Source organism: Dermacentor andersoni, chromosome 1, assembly GCF_023375885.2.
Source record: "Dermacentor andersoni chromosome 1, qqDerAnde1_hic_scaffold, whole genome shotgun sequence".
NCBI lineage: Eukaryota > Metazoa > Arthropoda > Arachnida > Ixodida > Ixodidae > Dermacentor > Dermacentor andersoni.
In genome coordinates, this window is record NC_092814.1 from 356,254,679 (window position 1) to 356,277,297 (window position 22,619).

The 22,619-nt window shown below is 49.1% G+C and overlaps 9 non-coding genes across 9 annotated transcripts; all 9 read right to left on the reverse strand.

The window, feature by feature from the left end:
* Positions 1 to 4,687: 4,687 nt before the first annotated feature.
* On the reverse strand, positions 4,688 to 4,769 carry TRNAS-UGA (transfer RNA serine (anticodon UGA)). Its single transcript has one exon. It is a non-coding gene; the product is annotated as a tRNA-Ser (tRNA).
* A 75-nt stretch (positions 4,770 to 4,844) lies between these two features.
* Positions 4,845 to 4,926, reverse strand: TRNAS-UGA (transfer RNA serine (anticodon UGA)). Its single transcript has one exon. It is a non-coding gene; the product is annotated as a tRNA-Ser (tRNA).
* Positions 4,927 to 9,952: 5,026 nt separating this feature from the next.
* On the reverse strand, positions 9,953 to 10,034 carry TRNAS-UGA (transfer RNA serine (anticodon UGA)). The gene has a single exon. It is a non-coding gene; the product is annotated as a tRNA-Ser (tRNA).
* Positions 10,035 to 10,110: 76 nt separating this feature from the next.
* Positions 10,111 to 10,192, reverse strand: TRNAS-UGA (transfer RNA serine (anticodon UGA)). Its single transcript has one exon. It is a non-coding gene; the product is annotated as a tRNA-Ser (tRNA).
* Positions 10,193 to 10,268: 76 nt separating this feature from the next.
* Positions 10,269 to 10,350, reverse strand: TRNAS-UGA (transfer RNA serine (anticodon UGA)). The gene has a single exon. It is a non-coding gene; the product is annotated as a tRNA-Ser (tRNA).
* Positions 10,351 to 10,426: 76 nt separating this feature from the next.
* On the reverse strand, positions 10,427 to 10,508 carry TRNAS-UGA (transfer RNA serine (anticodon UGA)). Its single transcript has one exon. It is a non-coding gene; the product is annotated as a tRNA-Ser (tRNA).
* Positions 10,509 to 15,452: 4,944 nt separating this feature from the next.
* Positions 15,453 to 15,534, reverse strand: TRNAS-UGA (transfer RNA serine (anticodon UGA)). Its single transcript has one exon. It is a non-coding gene; the product is annotated as a tRNA-Ser (tRNA).
* Positions 15,535 to 21,568: 6,034 nt separating this feature from the next.
* Positions 21,569 to 21,650, reverse strand: TRNAL-CAA (transfer RNA leucine (anticodon CAA)). The gene has a single exon. It is a non-coding gene; the product is annotated as a tRNA-Leu (tRNA).
* A 76-nt stretch (positions 21,651 to 21,726) lies between these two features.
* TRNAS-CGA (transfer RNA serine (anticodon CGA)) lies at positions 21,727 to 21,808 on the reverse strand. Its single transcript has one exon. It is a non-coding gene; the product is annotated as a tRNA-Ser (tRNA).
* Between the last annotated feature and the right edge of the window lie 811 nt (positions 21,809 to 22,619).

The following is a 22,619-nucleotide window of genomic DNA, read 5'->3' on the forward strand; positions in this document are numbered from 1 at the left end:
CCTTCTCCTGCAGCCATGGCTTGACAGGAAGCGTGCCAGTGTGTAGCATGAAAAAAAAAAGTTTTTGTTGTTGCTCTTACAGGCATTTTCTTAACTCTTTTTAAGACATTCTGCTCACGCCCCAGTGCATATACTGCACGGTATATTGGTACTGGACACATGATATTAACTAAATCTCGGTATAATCGCTTTCTTGCGACTGTGTTCAGGTATTCCAAAGAAAAGTGTACTTTTAGAAAACGGAAAGAGCTTATAACTTCAAACAAAAAACCTCGGACAACCACTTGACGTATGCCATACGACGTCACAACATATTCTGGCAGTGCGTCACCTAATCGCGTCTGGATAACGCACCGCAAAAAACAATCGCTTTCGTCGCGCAAGAACATGAAACGCGACACTACTTGTTTCAAAAATAAATGCGACAAACCCAACCCTCCCTTCTGCACAGCGTGAAACAGATTCAGACGACTCGTGCGCTCCCATCCTGATCCCCACACGAACATAGCAAAAACCCTGTGCAACTTTTGTACACAAACTCGGGATATACATAAAACTTGCAACATATAAAACACTTTAGCGACAAGAAATAAATTGCAGACAGTGGCTCTCGTGAATATTGACAGATTCTTGCCTCCCCACTTCGTTGTTTGTGCTTTAGCCCGCTCAGTTTGTTCAGTCCATTGCGTCGTGGTATCGCGATAGTATTCCAAAGGAACACCAAGATAACTGGTTGGCGTATCTGTGAACGGTACTGTTTCTAACACTGTAGGCCGGCTGTCCCATTCACCGTGCCAGAAGCCTAAGCTTTTTGGCCAGCTTATGGCACTCCCCGTTAGACTGCAAAACTCTCTTGCATCCTTGACTGCCTCCCGAATGCTCTCTTGGTCAATGCAAAAAAGTGCGATGTCATCTGCGTAAGCTAGTATTTTTACTTCCTGAGTTAAAAGACGGTAGCCGCGAATGTTTTCGTTTTCTCGTACCTTCAAACAGAAAGGTTCAAGAAAAATCGCAAAAAGTAAGGGCGACAAAGGGCACCCCTGGCGCACACTGGATAATAATGGTATATTTTCGCTGAGCCTTTTATTGATTATAAGGTGAGCGGAACAGTTCTCATAAGCCATGGCTACTCCGTCCTGAATCACTTCGCCTACATTAATGTGTTTTAGCAGGGCAAAAAGTATGCTGTAAGCAACCCTGTCAAAAGCTTTTTCTAGGTCTAACTGAACCATTGCTACACATTCGAGGTTCGCATCACAGCATTCCAATATACTCCTAGCGATGTGAATATTCGACAATATTGTTCTATTCCTAATACCGCATGTTTGGTGTGGGCCTACTATGGATTTAATAACTGACTGCATCCTTTTTCCGAGCACCTTCATGTAGATTTTATAATCCGAATTCGTAAGACTTATGGGCCTGTATCCAGCGACAGATTTCAGCTTTACCGTATCGGTGGTTTTCGGTATAAGCACAACATGACTTTTTCTGAATGATGGCGGCAAGTGCTTAGTTTCATGAGCTTCTGATATTACACAGTGCAGTATCTCGCTTATTTCGGCCTTGAAAGTTTTATAGAAAGCTGCTCGTAGGCCGTCTGGTCCAGGCGCCTTTCCTTTACCCAAGTCTTCTATGGCTTCTGTAATTTCTTTCGCAGAGATCGGTCTCTCGAGTCCATCTTTTATTTCGTCTTGTAATTTTGGCAGAAGTGTTAGAAAGGTGTTCACAAACTCTTCTGTTACGGGCACCTGCCTACCGAGCAACGCTCGGTAGTGTTCAACGAAAGCTTTTTCAATTACTTCTGGGTCTTTTGACATTGTGTTGTTAAAACAAATTTCTTTTATTATGTTTTTGGATGCGTAACCCTTTTCGTCACTGAGCGCGCGCTTAGTTGGCGCCTCTCCCAGCCACAGCCTCTCGGATCGTGCTCTTATCGCGGCTCCTTGGTAAATTTGAGCGTCCACCCTTTCAAGTTCGCGTTTAATTTCTCTAATCTGTTTCGAAAACAATCCCGGTATTGTGCACTCCGCGTTTAGAAAATAATCGAGCATGCTTTGCAGTTCTTTCTCTCTTTGTTTAGCTTTATGACGCATCACACAAGCCCTCTCGATCGCACTCATTTTCACTTCAATTTTAAACTGCTCCCACAGCTCAGCCCAATTTGTTGTAGCATCTATTTGCATTACGTCCATTTTTCCTTTTACCGTTTTGACAAACCATTCATCACTTAAGATCGTTTCGTTCATTTTCCACAGTTCCCAGTTAAAGTGAGACCCTCTATGTTTCGTGCCCAATGTACACGTTACTAGGCTGTGATCACTGAAGCTCACGTGCTTTACTGCGTAGCTATTGACCGTTCGCGCAAGGTTTGCTGATACGTACAAACGATCTAGTCGAGCGTGACTCTGCCCTTGGAAATGAGTAAAAACAACACTGTTACCGCTTAATATGCTTCCAACGTCTACTAAATCATAGTCTGCCACGATTGCGCAGAGTTGATGCGCACTTGTATCCCGTATTATTTTACTGGGCACCCTATCTTCGGACATGCAAACACAATTGAAGTCACCAAGAAGAACAACATTTCTTTCACACGTCAGGTGTGACTCAACAAAGTTAAAAAAAGATTTCCTATCACTAATTTTGTTTGGAGCGTACACACAGACAACTCGCCAATCAATATTATTGAAAGAGAAATCACATAGGACCAATCGCCCATCTTGGGCCGACGTTACACTCTGCGCAACAATACCTATTGAATTACGCAAAAATAAAAGACAGCCACCGGCCTTACCTACTCCATGACAAACACAAGTGTTGTAACGGGATTTAAAAACCTGAACCATTTTGTCCGTTTGCTCTTCGCTTTCAATTTTAGTTTCTTGAACAGCAAGAATATCTATGTCGTTTTCCAGCATCAGGCGACTTAATTGTGCTTGTCGCCGTCTAGCCGTTAGCCCTCGTACGTTAAGCGTGCCAATACGTATTGCTATTCCATGATTATTTGCCATTGAAAGAGAAGAGCAAGCACAAACTACAATACATTTCGGAGATCAAAGACCGCCAAACTTACAAAAAACAAAACCCTACACCATCATAAGCTCCGTCTCGTACGGCGAAGGCATGACGTTACCAAATGCGCTACTCATCATTCACTTAAAGGTTCCGCAGCACCTAGTCCTTACTGAGCCTTCTACTGAACAGAACCCCGCTACCGCGGGGGAACTGTCGGCGTTGTCCGCTTATCTGGTGGGACAGTCGGCGTCTGTCGCCCGTCTGGTGGGACGGTCGGCGTCTGCCGACCACCTGGCGGATTGGTCGGCGTCTGGCGCCCCTCAGGTGGATGTTCTCGCGTCGGCCTCCTCTCGAGCGGAACGTTCGGCTTGGGTTTGAGTGTAGACCGCCGGAAAGAGGAAGCCTTCGTGGGTGGCCCTTCGCTGCTGTCACCGTCGTCTTGCTCAAGTCTGACATCTTGATCGGGTATTTCGCGAGGTCTCTTTGAGACGGCGCTGGCCTGGTCCATTCTCTCGCCGGATTCTTCGATGAAGGCAGCGCCAGAGTTGCCCTGTCGCAGAACGCCCTCGGCAGCCTCCGCGTCCCCCTCACTTTCACGCACCGTAGAATTTTCTGCAGACGGTTCACTTTGCACTTCATTCTTGGCCACTGCCTCGCTACTGCCCTTTCTGGGTTGGCACTTGACGCTTGCCATGACCACTGGCTTCTCTTCCGTGCCTCGTGGGTCTCCGCCCGCTCCAGCAGTCTCTTCCGCGTCCGCTTGATCCATCAAGTGCTCGTCTAACGCGTCGCTCCGGCCAGACCCGGTCACGTTAGCGTAGCTTTTCACGCACTGGGTCTCGTCGTGGCCGAAACGACGACAGAGTCCACAGCGTGGCACACGGCACTCGCGCCGTATATGGCCGGTGCCGCGGCACCGGAGGCAGAGCGGAGCTCTGCCTGGAACAATCACGAGCGCATGGTCCTCTGATACTCGTAGCTGATGCGGGATGTCTTCCATGGTCATACCAGCCTTCAGCCGTAACGATACCAGACGCGTGTGAGAACCTTTGTCGCCGCACCCTGGTACTCGCCACCGCTCCCTGGAAATTTCGGTCACCGTTCCGAACGGCGCCAAGGCTGCTCTGACGTCCTCGTCGGGAGTCGTGTGAAGCAGCCAGAACAGCTTCATTCTAATATCCTGGTTGCAAGGGTCAATGGCGACGCAGCGGTGTTCTTTGACACTAAAGGCCTTCGCTGACAGCAGCTTCTTTTTTCCGACTTCGTCCTTGAATGTTATAGCCCAGACATGGTTCATCTGGTAGGCCCCGAAGGCCGCCACCTCCGGCAACAGCTTATGACGGTCAAGCGCATCGCGAAAATGTTCGACTCGATAGGGCCTGGCCTTCAAATCACCGTGCAAAAACACGGTATTACACACGGTCATACCTGATGGCAGATGCGGCAAAACAAGCTGGTAATCCTGTGAAGACGTTTCCGCAAGCCTGATACCGCGGCCCGGCTGGGCCGCATGAACCGCCCCTACGGAGCACAACATTCCGTGACCGTCCGCTGTGGTGGCCGGAAGTGGAATCCCCACTCGGCCCCGACTGCGCATACACCCAGCAGCGCTACTGCGCCACATTGATACGCGTTCACGAAGGGCTGGCAGAAGCAAAAGAATCCGCTACGCAGCCGACAGGATTCGAACCTGTGCGGGGAAACAACAATGGATTTCAAGTCCATCGCCTTAACCACTCGGCCACGACTGCGCAACACCCAGCAGCGCTACTGCGCCACATTGATACGCGTTCACGAAGGGCTGGCAGAAGCAAAAGAATCCGCTACGCAGCCGACAGGATTCGAACCTGTGCGGGGAAACCCCAATGGATTTCAAGTCCATCGCCTTAACCACTCGGCCACGACTGCGCTTTTTTTTGCTTATTGCCGCCCTTCGACGTTACTAAGACCATACAGTTAGCAGACACTAATGTATCACAAATTCGAACCACTGGAGGAGAAAAAAACAACAACGGAAGGTACGTAAAGAAAGAAACCGTACAATAGAGCCGTCTGTCCATATTGGACAGGCGTTGTCAAACTAAATTTCCTTCATGGCTGTCAGGGGTTCCAGCCTCGACAGCCAATCCGGTACACATTCTTCTATTTTCTGAATTTCAATAAATCGCGAGATACATTCTTTGAAATAAGCACGAGCTGGCCTAGCGTCAGGATCGCAATGGTACCCTGCCATACGAGCCCGCCATATACAGTGGAGAGCATTCAACATAACAAAGTCATAGGGAACCTCGTCCTCATCTTTAATGGCCAGATACCTGATACCTTGGGGGTCCACCGATAGCTCTTTCTTCAGGGTTCGCTTTAAGACGTCCCAGAAGAAAACTGCCGCCCAGCAATGTAGGAAAACGTGATCTATATGTTCGGGCTTCTTGCATATCAAGCAGTGCGACCCCCAAGGTACGAGACAGCCCCTTTCCTCTAGAAACGTCTTCACGGAGAGCGTTCCGGTGTGTAGCTTAAAGAAGAAGGTCTTTACCCCTGGTGGCACCTGCATGTGTTTTACTCGTTTAAGTACGTCCTGTCCTGGCCCTCCACTGTATATGGCTCTGTATAAGGGCACTGGGAATACAATGTCGCATACGTCTTTATAAAATGTTTCTTTTCACTTCACAAAGGTAATCATTTGTAAAACGAAGAGAAAGGAAGTGTACACTGTCGACCATTTCCTTGAAATAACCACGCAGCGTTCCCGTCATGCTTGCCGTGCTAACAACATGTGCCGGCAAAGCATTACTCAACCTTAGCTGACATACGGTGCGCAGAAAAAGATCGCGCACATCGCGAAAAAACAAAAATTGGTTGGCAACTTGAACAAAAAGATGCGCCAGGCCCACACCCCCATCCTTCACTCTTTTGAACAAATTTGTTCGGCTGCACCGTTCCCATGTTGATCCCCAGATGAAAACCGCAAACACTCGGTGCAGCATTTGCACATTTACTCTAGAACAGTACAGTGTTTGCAAAACGTAATATAACTTAGTAATAAAAAACACGTTACAAACTTTCGCTCTTGCAAAAATGGACAGGTTATTACCTTTCCATTTATCTACTTTTTCTTTCAGTTCTTTGGTTTGGTTCCTCCAGTATTCGTCGCTGCTATTGTACCTGTCTAGGGGAACACCCAGATACCTTGTCGGAGTTTTCACCCAGTTCACGTTCGCGAAATAGTCGGGTGCAGAAAACCAGTCCCCGTGCCACAGCCCTAGCGATTTGCCCCAGTTTACTCTGCTACGCGTTACGGCACAGAAATGCTTTACTACAGATGTTGTTTCCGTTACACTCGGTTTGTCAGTGCAACACACTGCGATGCCATCTGCATATGCAAGCAACTTCACTTCTGTCGCTGCCGATCTGAAACCCCGTATTCCGTCATTTTCATTAATTGCTACACACATTGCTTCTACGTAGATAGCAAATAACAGCAGGCGGAGGGGGCAGCCTTGGCGCACTGAACGCATGATGTTAATGGGGGCCCCCAGAGACTTATTAATAATTAATTTTGTTGTGCAATTCTGGTACGCCAAGGCCACGGCCTCAGTGATGATGGAACCGACATTAACATGATCCAAGATGGCAAACAAAATAACGTGAGCGACGTAATTGAACGCTTTCTCGAGATCGAGCTGAAGAACTGCAACTCCGCCACCTGTGACGTCACAACACTCGAGCACACATCGCATCTTATGGATGTTCGAAAAAATAGATCGCCCTTTGATGCCACACGTCTGATGGTCTGCGACTATTTCCTTGATGACACCTTGAAGCCTGCTAGCTAAAATCTTCATAAATATTTTATAATCGACGTGTGTTAGTGAAATTGGCCTGTAGGATGACACGAATCTGAGTTTGTGTGCGTGATCGCTCTTCGGTATTAGAATGGTGTGCGTTTTTCCGAAGGAAGGTGGTAATGATTTGTTCTCGTATGCGTCATTAAATACGTGTGCTAGCAAAGGCGCCAGCTCTCTTTTAAAAGCTTTATATAGACCTGCGCTGAGTCCATCAGGTCCCGGTGATTTACCCAAGTTCAAATCGTCGATTGCTTTTTCGACTTCCCTCTCCATTATTTTTTCTTCTAATCGCTTTTTAACATCATCACTCAAACGAGGCATGCGATGCAGAAAACCTGCTTTAAAACCGTCAACATTCGCTTCCTGGAATGCAAAAAGCGACTGGTAGTACTCAAAGAAGGCTTCACGAATGCTATCACTGTCTTCAACGACATTCCCGTTCACTAAGATCTGGTCGACATGGTTTCTTCGTCCATCCGCCTTCTCTAAACCGAGCGCCCTTTTCGTGGGCGTGTCCCCTGCCGCTAGTGCATCTGCTCGTGCTCGCACGATGGCACCTTAATAGCGTTCCTTGTCAAACAGGTGAAGTTTTTCTTTGACGTTTCGCACATCGTCTTTGTACGCATCAGGCGCTCTGCACTCAAGCGTTAGCAGCTGCTCAAGCAGTGTTCGTAAACCCTTTTCTTTCATTTCCCTCTCAAATTTTTTACAACTGGATCTTTCTATCGCTTTCATTTTAACCTTTTGTTTAAAACATTCCCACTTCTCGACGACTGTTCCCGCTGCATCACATTGAACTTCATGTGATGCAGCGGGAACAGTCGTCGAGAAGTGGGAATGTTTTAAACAAAAGGTTAAAATGAAAGCGATTGAAGCGATCCCGTACTACCTGTAAAAAGGGCTGGTCGTTTAGTAACAAGGCATTCATTTTCCGCATATCCCAGTTAAATACACGTCTCCTTTTCACTATACCTACGTTAAATTTCACCAGGCAGTGATCTGAAAACGACACTGGTACTACACAATAACCGTGGCATCTTCGAATTGTATACAAAGAAATGTACATTCGGTCCAAACGCGCATGGCTGCTGCCCTCAAAACGTGTAAAAGTCACTTGACGCCCCCCTTCCAGACATTCAAAAACATAATTGAGTTCATTTTCATTAATTAAATTTGATAACACTTCACTGCTTCGGTCACGCACACCTGCATTATCGTCTTCAGCACTCAACACAATTAAAGTCACCTAACAGCATCACGCGCATATTACAACAAACATATTGTGTAAGGTTTGAAAAAAAAAAAAACGGACGCACTCATCTACTGAATTCGGCGCATATACGCATATCACGCGGAACTCAGCATCACACATAACAATATCACAAACAACAGTCCTTCCTGACCGACACAAAAAAATACTTTGAATCTGCAGTCTATGCAGCTTTTTCACAAGAAGAACGCACCCTCCAGCCGTGCCTAACGCATGGCTAACCACCCCAAAATACCTAGTCGTGAAACGTCGCACCATGCTCCCGGTCTCCTCCTCTCCTTCAAACTTAGTTTCCTGGACGGCTAGTACGTCTATGTCGTGGTCAGTGACCAACCGTAGGACCTGACTTTGCCTACGACTAGCCTCCAGTCCTCTCATGTTTAATGTGGCAATCCTAAGGGACGTTATTTGAGCCATCTTGATCTAAAGGAAAAGTAGGCCCGGAGCATGGTGCTTACCGCTCACGACTAGCCATCGGCTAGCCGCCTCCGGGACCTCTCAGCTTGTTGGTGTCCTTAGGCGGTGGCGCTTTGTCGACAGGCTTGTTTTCAGGCGGTACGTTGGGCTTTGGCTTATATCCCATCCGCCTCCCATGAGGCACCTTCGTCGGCGGTCCCTCGCTGGTGCTGGTTGCCCGATCCTGGCGGTGCTTCGTCTGGTCGTGGGTGCGCTTGACGGAAGCAGCAAGAGCCCCAGTACGGTCGTCGTCGGTGACGCCCTCGTCCTGCTGCATTGCGGTCGCGTCGTCAGGTGCGTCTTCACTGACGCTTCCCGTTGCCTGCCCCTCAGCCATAGCGACCTGTTCCGCCCTACTCGGTTTCTGAGTAGCCTCAGCCGCCTTTCCGTCTCCCTCCAAAGTCGTCGTCCCACTACTTGTCGCTGTCGACACCATGTAACCGGTTCCTTTAGCCGCGTCCTCCGCCTCGGCCACGTCCATCACGTGCTCTGCCGACACGTCAATAGCTGGTGGGCCTGCCACAGCGGCATAAGACTTGACGCCGTCAGCGTCGACATGGCCGAAACGTCTGCACCGGGAACAGCGGGGGACTCTGCACTCTCGGCGGACGTGTCCTGTGCCATGACAGCGCAGGCACTGCATCGGTCGACCAGGAACGACGACAAAGGCCAACTCACCGTCAACGCGGATCTGATGAGGAAGGTCCTCCACCTTCACGCTGGCCTTCAGTTTGAGAAGGACGGTCCTGGTCGTTGATGTCTTGGTCCCCATGCCTCTTGGTCCCCACGCCCACCTCCTCCACCTTGCCGAAAGCCGCGAACGCCGTCCGGACATCCTCGTCGGCAACGCCGTACAGCAACCAGTAAAGCCTAATCTTCACCTGCTGGTCCTGCGGGTCAACGATGACGCACCGTCGTCCCTTAACTTGTAGTTCCTTAAGGTCCAGCATCCTTTTTGTTGCAGTCGCATCGCTGAGGGTCACTGCCCAGACGTGGTTGATCTGGCACGCCCCTATGCATACCACGTCAGGCAACAGTCCCGTCGGCAGTAGGGCGTCTCTAAAATCTTCGACCTCTTAAGGTCTGGCGCGAACATCACCGAGCAAAAAGACGGTGTTAATTACCACTTGTCCTTTTGGCAGTTGCGGCAGGATAAATGCATATTCCTTATCGTCACTTAGCCTGTTGCCGCGGCCAAAAGTGGCCGCTGTCGCTGCTCCACTGGAGCCCATGATTCTGCTGACCGCTCAGCTCGGCTGCCGGAAGCAGAATGGCCACGACTGCGCATATGCACCGATGCGCTACTCCGCCACATTGATACGCGTTCACGAAGGGCTGGCAGAAGCAAAAGAAACCGCTACGCAGCCGACAGGATTCGAACCTGTGCGGGGAAACCCCAATGGATTTCAAGTCCATCGCCTTAACCACTCGGCCACGACTGCGCATATGCACCGCAGCGCTACTGCGCCACATTGATACGCGTTCACGAAGGGCTGGCAGAAGCAAAAGAAACCGCTACGCAGCCAACAGGATTCGAACCTGTGCGGGGAAACCCCAATGGATTTCAAGTCCATCGCCTTAACCACTCGGCCACGACTGCGCATATGCACCGCAGCGCTACTGCGCCACATTGATACGCGTTCACGAAGGGCTGGCAGAAGCAAAAGAAACCGCTACGCAGCCAACAGGATTCGAACCTGTGCGGGGAAACCCCAATGGATTTCAAGTCCATCGCCTTAACCACTCGGCCACGACTGCGCATATGCACCGCAGCGCTACTGCGCCACATTGATACGCGTTCACGAAGGGCTGGCAGAAGCAAAAGAAACCGCTACGCAGCCGACAGGATTCGAACCTGTGCGGGGAAACCCCAATAGATTTCAAGTCCATCGCCTTAACCACTCGGCCACGACTGCGCTTTTTTTTATGGGAGGTCTTCGACACAGTATACGACAAAAGTACACAAAATATATATATAGTGCGCCAGAAGGCACAAGTGGCCTAACTGCCACTGAGGCCTGGCGTTGTCATCTTTGAAATTCCCGGAGCTCTACCAAAGGCTCCAGCCTTGACAGCCACTCAGGAACATCTGTTTGCGCTTTCAAAGTCTCCAAGAATCTGTGTACGCCTTCGCGAAAATACATACGTGTTGGTCGCGCGTCCGGATCACAAAAATAGCCAGCCATTCGAGAGCGCCATATACTGTGGAGGCCCAGCAGCATAATCTGGTCAAAGGGGACGCCATCCTCATTATCCGTTGGCAGGTACCGGATCCCGTGAGAGTCTAGCGGTAATTCTTTTTGAATGGTTCTTTGGAGCACGTCGCAGAAAAATACCCCTTGCCAGCAATGAAGAAAAACGTGGTCTATTCTCTCAAGCTGCTTGCATATAAGGCATTGGGAACCCCCCGGTAGATATAAACCCGTTTCCTCTAGAAAGGACTTAACAGTTAAAGTTCCAGTGTGTAACTTGAAAAAGAAAGATTTGGCTCCCGGCGATACCTGCATTTTTTTAACTCTTTTTAAAACATTGCCACCTGGGCCTCCAGAGTGTATGGTCCTGTACAAGGGCACTGGAAACAGCGCGTCACAAACATCTTTATACAATGTTTTCCTTTCAACGCTACTGAAATACTGCATCGAAAAACGTACACTTAGAAATTTGACACTTTGAACAATTTCTCTAAAGAAACCACAAACACTTCTTGAACTACATTGCGTTGTAACAACATACTCAGGCAAAACATACCCGAGTCTTTGTTGACACACGGTGCGCAGGAATGGGTCTCTAACATCACGGAAAAATAAAAACCTGTTTACGATCTGTCGCACAAACAAATGTCCCAGTCCTACACCACCGGCCTTCACCTGCCGAAACAAGTTCGTGCGGCTGCACCTCTCCCATGTGGACGCCCAAACAAAGACAGCAAATACACGGTGCAGCTTCTGCACGTTTACTCGGGAACAATGTAGCACTTGCATTGCATACCACAACTTACTAATAAAAAAAAGATTGCACACCGTAGCTCTTGCGAAGACAGATAGATGAGCGCTTGTCCATCTGTCCGCTTTTTCTCGCGTCTCTTGCAGCTGCGCTCGCCAGTACGGATCAGTGTCTCTATAAAATTGCAGCGGCAGCCCCAAGTACTTCGGAGGCGTTGTCACCCAAGCCACGTTGGCAAAAGTGTCTGGGGTTGAAGGCCATTCTCCGTGCCAAAATCCCAGGCACTTATCCCAATTCACCCGACTTCCGGTTAGCTCACTGAAGCACTGCACCCTTTCATCTGTTCTACTAACACTTTCCTTGTCCCTGTCAAAGAACTGCAACATCGTCTGCATACGCAAGCAATTTCACTTCGGTTGCTTGTAGTCTAAATCCATGAATTTCATCGCTTTGTATTATGTTCAGACACAGTGCTTCAATATATATATCAAACAACAGAGGGCTGAGGGGGAAAACCTTGGCGCACCGAACGTCGTACGTTGATGGGGGCCCCCAGCAACTTATTAACAAGTAGCCTCGTAGTGCAGTTTCGGTACGCCAAGCTCACTCCCTCCCGGATGACCAAACCTATATTGATGTAGTCCAGGATGCAAAACAAAATACAATGTGGTACACAATCAAATGCTTTTCCAAATCTAATTGTAATAGTGCGACACGTGCATATGTGGCGTCACAGCATTCAAGTACACACCTCGCCTTGTGAATGTTGTAAACGATGGAACGGCCTTTGATCCCACACGTTTGATGAGGGCCAACTATCTCGCCTATAACACTCTGTAATCTGCTGGCAAGAACCTTCATGTAGATTTTGTAGTCTACGTTTGTCAGAGCGATAGGTCTGTATGACGATACCTGCTTAAGTTTATCTACTTTGTCGGTTTTTGGAATAAGTAGAGTATGTGACGTTCCAAACAACACAGGTAAAACATTTATTTCACATGCCTCATTGAATAAAGAAGTCAGCACTGGAGCTAGTTGTTGCTTGAAAATTTTCTAGAACGCTGCACTCAAGCCATCAGGCCCAGGCAATTTACCAGGGTTTAAATTATCTATTGCACGCTCTACTTCCTGCTCGCTAATGGCCGTGTCCAGTCTTGCTTTTTGTTCCTCGTCTAGTCGTGGCATCGCCCGCAGATACGATTCTTTAAACCGGTCCAGGTCGACATTACGCAAATCAAACAATGCCTGGTAATACTCAAAGAAAGCTTGCCCGATTTCTCTATTCTCTGTTGCGGTGCGACCCGCCCACTGTACCTCAGTGACATGGCTCCTTCTTTTGTTGCGCCTTTTCCATCCCTAGCGCCCGTTTTCTGGGCGTCTCCGCCACGGCTAGTTGTTCGGCTCTCGCGCGCACAAGCGCTCCACGATAGCGTTCCTCTTCATTAATTTCTAGTTTTTGTTTTATTTTCCTAACGTCGTCCATATATAATCCCGGTGCTTCGCACTCCAGAGCTAATAATTTTTCTCGCATAGACTTTAACTGCGTTTCATTTAATTTTTATTGGTACCGTATGCAGCTCGCCCTTTCGATTCCTTTTATTTTGATCTGCTGCTTGCACAGTTCCCATTCCTGGCACAATTCATGTATTCCCCCTCCAGTGACTTTACTAATTTCTTCCTCCGCTCCCTTAGCGAATTCTTGATCACTGAGAAGTTTGTTGTTTAACTTCCAAAGATCCCACTGAAAACAGCTGCTTCGCTTTTTTGCACCAATCAAACATTGAACCATGCAGTGATCCGAGAAGGGCGCGGGCACTACGCCATAGCCATGACACTGTGGGACCAAACATGCAGACACGTAAATCCTGTCGAGTCGGGCGTGGCTGGTACCTTGAAAATGAGTGTACTTAACTGGACACCTGCTCACCAGGCATTCTCCCACGTCCTCTAAAGCAAATTCATCAATTAATCGAATAAGAACGGCAGTACTACTATCCCTGAAAGTACGCGCACTAGTTTTTTCATAGGCGCTCAGAACACAATTGAAGTCACCCAACAGAATGAGCTGCCTTTCCGTGTTCAGGTGCTGCTTAATAAATTCAAAAAAGACAGTCCTCTCCTCAACTGCGGTGGGTGCATATATACAGACAGCGCGCCATTCAGTAGCACAAAAAACGAAATCACAGACAACTCCTCGTCCTGAAGGAAGTGAAACATGCGACTGAATAACTAGACCAGGCAGTTTTTTGACAAACATGACACACCCGGCAGAAGTACCAACTGCGTGACTGACAATGGCGTAAAACCTAGACGTGAAACGCTGCACCATGCTCTCAGTCTCTTCTTCCCCTTCGACCTTTGTTTCTTGTAGACAAGCATATCGATATCTTGGTCAGTTAGAAGGCGCAGCACATGACTCTGCTTTTTCTTTGTGGCTAAGCCTCGTACATTTAGACTGGCAACTTTAAGCGTGAGTACAGAAGCCATTTTGCTGCGGTGATAAGAGGCCGAGAGCATGGTGCTTACCTTTCGCGTCCAGCACGTCGCTAGACGCTTTTGTTGGTGCCGGGGTCACCTGTTTGGCCAGGTAGGCCTAGCTGCAAGGCCTGCTTTTCGGCGACTCTCGTTTCCGACCTTACATTTGGCTTTGTTTCGAAGAGTGGTCATCTCCCTTGTGTCGTTTTCGTCGGTGGCTCCTCGCTGCTAGCGGCCGCCGCCTGGTCCTTTTCGTTGCCGCGTTCGGTGTGCGTGCGTTTCGCTGTGCCGGTGACACTCAACTCTCAGCCGCCGCTCTTGTCGAGCGGCTCCTGTCTGTTCCCTAGTTCAGACACGTCCGGCTCTGGTGCTCCCTCGGCACCAGTCGCCCTCCTGTCTTCTTTTCCTTCGCAGCGTATCGTTGCCGTTTGTTTGCTTTCTTTGGTTATCGTTTCTTTTCCTTCTCCCTCAGACACCGAAGACCTTGCAGTCACCGCAGGCTTCTCGTCTTCCCCGGCTCCTTTTGCAGCTGCTTCCGCTTCGTCAACGTCCATGATGTGGTCCGCCGAATCTACCGCCGACGCAGTTCCTGTAGCAACTGCGTACGTCCGTACGCACTCCTCCTCACCGTGGCCGAAACGTCTACATTTCGAACACCTTGGTATCTTGCATTCTCGGCGTACGTGGCCCGTGCCGCGACAGCGCAAGCACTGCATCGGCCGTCCAGGCACGACTACGAGGGCCAGCTCTCCTGCAACTCTTATCTGATGCGGCAGGTCCTCGATCTTCATACCAGGCTTCATCTTTAGGAGCACAGTTCTCGTGGTTGAACCCTTTCGTGGGCGCCTTGAACACGCCAGCGCTCACGGGTCACTTCATTGACCTTCCCAAACGCCGCAAGCGCCGTCCGAATGTCGTCGTCGGCCACGCCATGAAGCATCCAGTGGAGTCGAAGCTTCACCTGTTGGTCCTCTGGGTCCAGGACAAGGCACCGGTGCCCCTTCACGTACAGCTCCTTGAAGGCGAAAACCCGCTTCGTTGCTTCCGCGTTGCCTAAAGTCACCGCCCAGACGTGGTTGATTTGGTACGCCCCCAAAGCCACCACGTCAGGGAGCGTACCGGTCTTGGTCAGCGCGTCTTGGAAATCTTCGACTCTAAACGGTCGCACTCGTGGGTCTCCATGCAAAAAAAAAACCGTGTTCAAAACAATACGTCCGGTGGGCAGAGTTGGTAAAATCATCTGATACTCGCTATCTTGAACTTCTTCAGGCCTGTTTCCACGGCCGCCATCGCCGCTCCGCTGGAGCTCATGATTCGCCGTCCGTCCCGCTCGGTGGCCGAAAGTAGAATGTTCGGCCACGACTGCGCATATGCGCCGCAGCGCTACTGCGCCACATTGATACGCGTTCACGAAGGGCTGGCAGAAGCAAAAGAATCCGCTACGCAGCCGACAGGATTCGAAGCTCTGCGGGGAAACCCCAATGGATTTCAAGTCCATCGCCTTAACCACTCGGCCACGACTGCGCTTCTTTTTTTCTTTATTGCCAGTTCTCAACGTTTTCACATACTCGTACATCTTATGAGCAACACAACCAAAACCAACAAAATAAAAAAAATATTCCACGCTTCATGTAGAAAATGAAACATTCTTTAATAAAGCGGCCAGCACAACTTGGCTCCCTTTGTCTATTCAAATTCTTTGAGGAATGCCAACGCTTCAATCCTAGGTAGCCACTCAGGTACAACAAATTCTCCTTTTTTTTACTTCAATAAAGCCTGACATGTGTTCACGGAAATGCAGGCGCGCAGGCCGTGCGTCTGGGTCACAATAGAAGCCCTCCTTTCGGGCTCGCCATATACAGTAGAGGCCTGTGAGCATGATGAGTTCAAAAGGGATCTGATGCCGTACGGATCCAACGGGAAATCTTTCTTTACGGTTCTTTGGAGGACATCCCAAAAGAACACCCCCTCCCAACAATGCAGGAGCACATGGTCTACTGTTTCTCGTTTTTTGCAAATCAGACAGTTGGAACCCGACGGCATGTAAAAACCGCGTTCTTCCAAAAACGTTCTCACTGTCAGAGTGCCCGTGTGAAGCTTGAAGAAAAAAGATTTCACTCCTGGCTGCACGTCCATTCTTTTTACGCGTTATAAAACATTGTTACCTTGACCTCTACTGTATATGGATCTGTACATCGGCACGGGAAAAATAACATCACACAGGTCACTCTAAAATTTCTTTCTTTTTACACTGAACAGATAGTCATTCGAGAACCGTACTGACAAAAAACGGACACTCGCTACTATCTCTTTAAAAAAACCGAATACAGTATCAGGCATTATTGGACTGCTGATAACAAACCCTGGTAACGCATAACAAAGTCTCACTTGACATACCGCTCTTAAGAACGGGTCATTGACGTCACGAAAGAAAAAAATCTATTTACAAGCTGTCGCACGAAAAGGTGTGCCAGACCCAAGCCCCCATCTTTCACTCGCCGATAAAGATTCGTACGGCTGCAGCGTTCCCAGCTGTACGCCCAAATAAAGACAGCAAAAACTCGATGCAACTTCTGCACATACACTCGCGAACAATACAACAGTTGCACAATATACCATAATTTACTAACAAAAAATAAATTGCACACTGTCGCTCTGGCGAAAATTGAGAGATGAGCACCTTTCCACCTGTCCGCCTTTTCTCGTGTTTCTTTCACGTTTTCTAGCCATAAATCATCAGTTTTCTTATAATTTTCAAGTGGAACGCCGAGGTACTTTACTGGTGTTTCAATCCATTTCACGTTAGCAAATCTGTTGGGGGCTGACTGCCACTCGCCATGCCAAAACCCCAGGCACTTTCCCCAATTCACAGGCTCCCCGTCACTTCCCCAAACCTTCTTACTACCGCAAGTGTCCAGGAGACTCTCTTTTTCCGTACAACACACAGCTATATCATCAGCATACGCCAAGAGCTTTACCTCCGACGCCTGAAATCGGAAACCATGAACCCGGTCATTTTCAATAATTGCTAGACATAACGCTTCAATATAAATACAATATAAGAGCGGACTCGCTGGGCACCCTTGACGCACCCTCCGCTGAACCTCAACAGGGTCCCCCAATCTGTTGTTGACTATGAGGCACGTTTTGCAGTTTCGATACGCTATGGATATACCGTCCGTGATGATTGAGCCTAAATTGACATGCTCTAGTATGGCAAACAAAATGGCATGAGGTACACAATCAAATGCCTTGTCTAGGTCAAGCTGAAGGATTGCGACAGCCGGCCGATAGGCATCACAACACTCAAGCACACACCTCATAGAATGAATATTAGTAAAAATGGAGCCACCCTTTATACCACAGGTTTGATGGTATCCTACAATCTGCGTTATAACTGTCTGAAGTCTGCCAGCCAATATTTTCATAAATATTTTATAATCACAGTTAGTTAATGAAATCGGTCTGTATGAGGTCACAAGTCTTAACTTATCCTTTAGCTCTGTTTTTGGAATGAGCACAGTATGTGCTTGGGAGAATGACAGGGGCAACATTCCCAACTCAAATGACCCATCAAAGACATCTTTCAACTCAGAGGAAAGGTCATGTTTGAATGCTTTGTAATATGCCGCGCTCAGACCATCCGGCTTGGGCGACTTGCCAGGGTTAAGATCATCTATCGCCTTTTCTATTTCTGCTATTGATATCGGTGCTTCGAGAACTGCTTTTCTTTCTTCTGACAGCCGTGGCATGCGTTCGAAGAATGTTGTTTTAAAACCTTCCACATCTACTGATTTATAGGCAATCAGCCTTTCATAGAATCGAAAAAACGCTTGGCCTATGCCCTCTGTATCGGTTATCTCAACACCGTTTTCTTCTATCACGTCGATGTGCTTGCGGCGAGCATGGGCCTTTTCGATTCCCAGCGCTCGCTTTGTGGGCGTCTCCCCGGCAGCCCAAGCCTCGGCTCTGGCCCGCACGAGCGCTTCCCGATAGCGTTCTTCGTCCATTACTTCGAGTTTCTGTTTTATGCTATGGATGTCGTCTTTAAACTTGCCCGGCTCTCGACACTCAAGCTCAACGAGCCTTTCGAGCATCGTTCTTAAATTTCTTTCTTGGACTTTTTCCTCATACTTAAGACAGCTAGATCGCTCTATGGCTTTCATTTTGACATGTTGCTTTAATTAGTCCCATTGTGCGCCAACACTGGGCATCCTTTCTGTTTTCATGTCGTTTATCGCCTCTTTGACAGCTTGAATAAAGCATTCGTCGCTCAGGAGCTTTACGTTTATTTTCCACAAATCCCATGAAAATGTGTTTTGTTTTTCCTTGCTTCCCATCAGACATTTAACTAGACAGTGGTCCGAGAACGACACGGGTTCTACATGATACTGGGTGCACAAAGGTAATATCTCGATCGACGCATAAATAAGGTCAAGGCGAGCGTGACTCAGTCCTTGAAAATGCGTAAACTGCACTTCTCTCACTCCTTCAAGGCATTCTGCTACATCATCTACATCATGTTCTGCAATTAACCGTGACAATAGCTGGCTACTTCTATCTTTATACCCGTGCTCGTTGCCTCGGTCTCGAGTGTTCAAAACGCAGTTAAAATCTCCTAGCATAAGAACATGTTTGTCTTTACTCAGACACTGCGCAGTGCTAGGAAAAAATCTGTGAATCTCATCTGTACCATTCGGTGCGTAAACACATATTACTCTCCAGTTAACCTCACTATAATCAAAATCAACAACGATCAATCTGCCACTTTGGCATGAATGAACATTATCTACAACAAGGCCCGCTAACTTTTTCAAAAATAGTAGGCATTCCGCTGACTTGCCTACCGTGTGACTCACTGCCACATAATAATGAGACGTAAAGCGAAGCATCATGCTTCGGGTCTGCTCCTCCCCTTCAACTTTTGTTTCTTGCACCGCCAACATGGCGAGGTCGTGGTCCGCCAACAATCTATACACTTGGTTCTGCTTTTTCTTTGCGGCCAGGCCTCGAGCATTTAAAGTGGCCAAACTAAACGACAGATTGTGTGCCATGTTTTTTCATTCGAGGTTGTAGGACCCGAACCATGACGCTTACCTCGCACGTCTAGCAGTCTAACGCCTTCGGATACACCCGGTTGCCCAGTGTCTTTGTGCTGCCTCAGCAGCTCGGGAGTAGTCTTCCTCTCCGTTTTGACATTTCGCCGTGGTTTAAGGCTGGGGCGTGCGCGGCTGCTGGTCGGCAGTTCCTTCAAGTGGCCGTTGGACGGCCGGGCTAATTCTGGGGTTGGAGGCCTGGCTGTTTGGCATACCCGTCTTCGTTGACTCAGCGTCGAAGCCTTCTGTTTGACTGCTTTCCATTGTGTCGTCGTCCGCGGGCGCAGGTGTCGTTGCGGGAACGGTCTCTGCTGCTGGCGGCTTGGCTGTGGCCTCCGTTGTCGACTGGCTTTGCTTGACTTCCGGTGTCTTTTCGCTGGTCTGCTCCTTATGGGCTTCCAGGTCTCCGCTTCCTTTCGCTGCCTCCTCGGCTTCGGTCACATCCATTAGATGCTTCTTGGTGTACTGGTTCACACCTTGCCCAGTAGCTGTGGCGTAGGACCGCGTGCACTGACGGTCTTCGTGTCCATATCGCCGGCATATCGTGCACCGGGGCACTTTGCAGTCTCGCCGGACATGTCCAGAGCCCTGACAGCGAAGGCACTGCATTGGTCGACCCGGAGCAACCACTAGTGCAAGTCCTCCAGCGACCCATACCTGGTGGGGTAGGTCATCCAACTTCAACCCAGTTTTCAACTTCAACAGCACCGTCCGGGTGGTCGAGTTCTTGTCGTGGACTCCCGGAACGCGCCAACGCTCACGCTGCACGTCTACCACCTTTCCAAAAGCGGCAAGCGCTGTACGCACGTCATCATCAGCTACACCGTGAATAAGCCAATGAAGGCGTAACTTCACTTGCCGATCCTGTGGGTCCCCTACGACGCAGCCACGCCCCTTAACTGTCATTTCCTTCAAGGCTAGTAGCTTCTTGGTAGCGTCTGCATTGGACATGGTAACCGCCCAGACATGGTTAATCTGATAGGCACTGAGTGCAACAACTTCCGGCAACATCCCGGCAAGAGCGAGAGCGTCCCTGAAATCTTTGACTCTGTAAGGCCGTGCTGGCACGTGGCCATGCAGAAATACCGTATTGGTGACGATGCGTCCTGTTGGCAGTTGTGGCAGAACAAAAGAGTAATTTTCTCCTTCTTGGTTCCTGTTACCGCGGCTAGCAAGGGCCGCAATCGCCGCTCCAGCGGAGCTCATGATTCACCGTCCGTCACGCTCGGTGGCCGGAAGTAGAATGCATGGTATGGCCGATGGCCCTCGGCCACGACTGCACATATGCGCCGCAGCGCTACTGCGCCACATTGATACGCGTTCACGAAGGGCTGGCAGAAGCAAAAGAAACCGCTACGCAGCCGACAGCATTCAAACCTGTGCCGGGAAATCCCAATGGATTTCGAGTCCATCGCCTTAACCACTAGGCCACAACTGCGCATATACACCGCAGCACAACTGCGCCACATTGATACGCGTTCACGAAGGGCTGGCAGAAGCAAAAGAAACCGCTACGCAGCCGACAGCATTCAAACCTGTGCCGGCAAACCCCAATGGATTTCGAGTCCATCGCCTTAACCACTCGGCCACAACTGCGCATATACACCGCAGCACTACTGCGCCACATTGATACGCGTTCACGAAGGGCTTGCAGAAGCAAAAGAAACCGCTACGCAGCCGACAGCATTCAAACCTGTGCCGGGAAACCCCAATGGATTTCGAGTCCATCGCCTTAACCACTCGGCCACAACTGCGCATATACACCGCAGCACTACTGCGCCACATTGATACGCGTTCACGAAGGGCTGGCAGAAGCAAAAGAAACCGCTACGCAGCCGACAGCATTCAAACCTGTGCCGGGAAACCCCAATGGATTTCGAGTCCATCGCCTTAACCACTCGGCCAAGACTGCGCATATGCACCGCAGCGCTACAGCGCCACACTCATACGCGTTCACGAAGGGCTGGCAGAAGCAAAAGAAACCGCTACGCAGCCGACAGCATTCAAACCTGTTCCTGGAAACCCCAATGGATTTCGAGTCCATCGCCTTAACCACTCGGCCACAACTGCGCATATACACCGCAGCACTACTGCGCCACATTGATACGCGTTCACGAAGGGCTGGCAGAAGCAAAAGAAACCGCTACGCAGCCGACAGCATTCAAACCTGTGCCGGGAAACCCCAATGGATTTCGAGTCCATCGCCTTAACCACTCGGCCACAACTGCGCATATACACCGCAGCACTACTGCGCCACATTGATACGCGTTCACGAAGGGCTGGCAGAAGCAAAAGAAACCGCTACGCAGCCGACAGCATTCAAGCCTGTGCCTGGAAACCCCAATGGATTTCGAGTCCATCGCCTTAACCACTCGGCCACAACTGCGCATATACACCGCAGCACTACTGCGCCACATTGATACGCGTTCACGAAGGGCTGGCAGAAGCAAAAGAAACCGCTACGCAGCCGACAGCATTCAAACCTGTGCCGGGAAACCCCAATGGATTTTGAGTCCATCGCCTTAACCACTCGGCCAAGACTGCGCATATGCACCGCAGCGCTACAGCGCCACATTCATACGCGTTCACGAAGGGCTGGCAGAACCAAAAGAAACCGCTACGCAGCCGACAGGATTCGAACCTGCGCGGGGAAACCCCAATGGACTTCGAGTCCATCGCCTTAACCACTCGGCCACGACTGCGCTTTTTTTTTCTTTATTTCCAATGTGACAAAACAAAACAGAGAAACCAACACAAAAATGTTAAAAGCGCCAACCAGTAGCTTGTTGACGCGACACTGCTAAAAACGTTTTAATGACACTAGGTCATTAAGTACAGGGTACCATGTTGGCTGTTCGTCCTGGGATTGGTACACATCTCGGATATAGGCAATACTTTCAATGAAGTTTTCTCTTACCGATCTTACAATAGGATCTGCATGTCTGACAGCCATTCTTGTTTTCCACATGCTATGCATGCTTAATACCATAAACATGTCATAGGGCACACCCCCGTCATTGTTAACCGCAAGAAAGTTAATTCCATATGGTGTGAGGGGCAAATCTTTTTTCAGCGTTCTCTGGAGGACGTCCCAATGAAAAATTGAATCTAAACAGCCTAGGAATATATGTGTTACGGTTTCTGGCTTGCGGCATAAAATGCAGTCAACTGACTAGGGAAGAAAAAAGCCCTTTTCCTGCAACCAGGGTTTGACTGGGAGCGTGCCACTGTGGAGTTGAAAAAAGAAAGTTTTCACAGACGACCGAACCGGCATTTTTTTAACTCTCTTTAAAACATCCTTACCCGGACCGGCAGAAAAAATGGCTCGATATAAAGGTACTGGAAGCATCACATCACGGAGATCTTTGTACAATTGTTTCTTTGATACTATAATGAGATAATCAAACGAGAAACGTACTTGAAGAATCTTGAAAGCACTTACAACTTCGCGTAGATACCCGCACAAGCCGCTTCCAGTAACGCCACACGATGACACAATAAACTCAGGGAGAG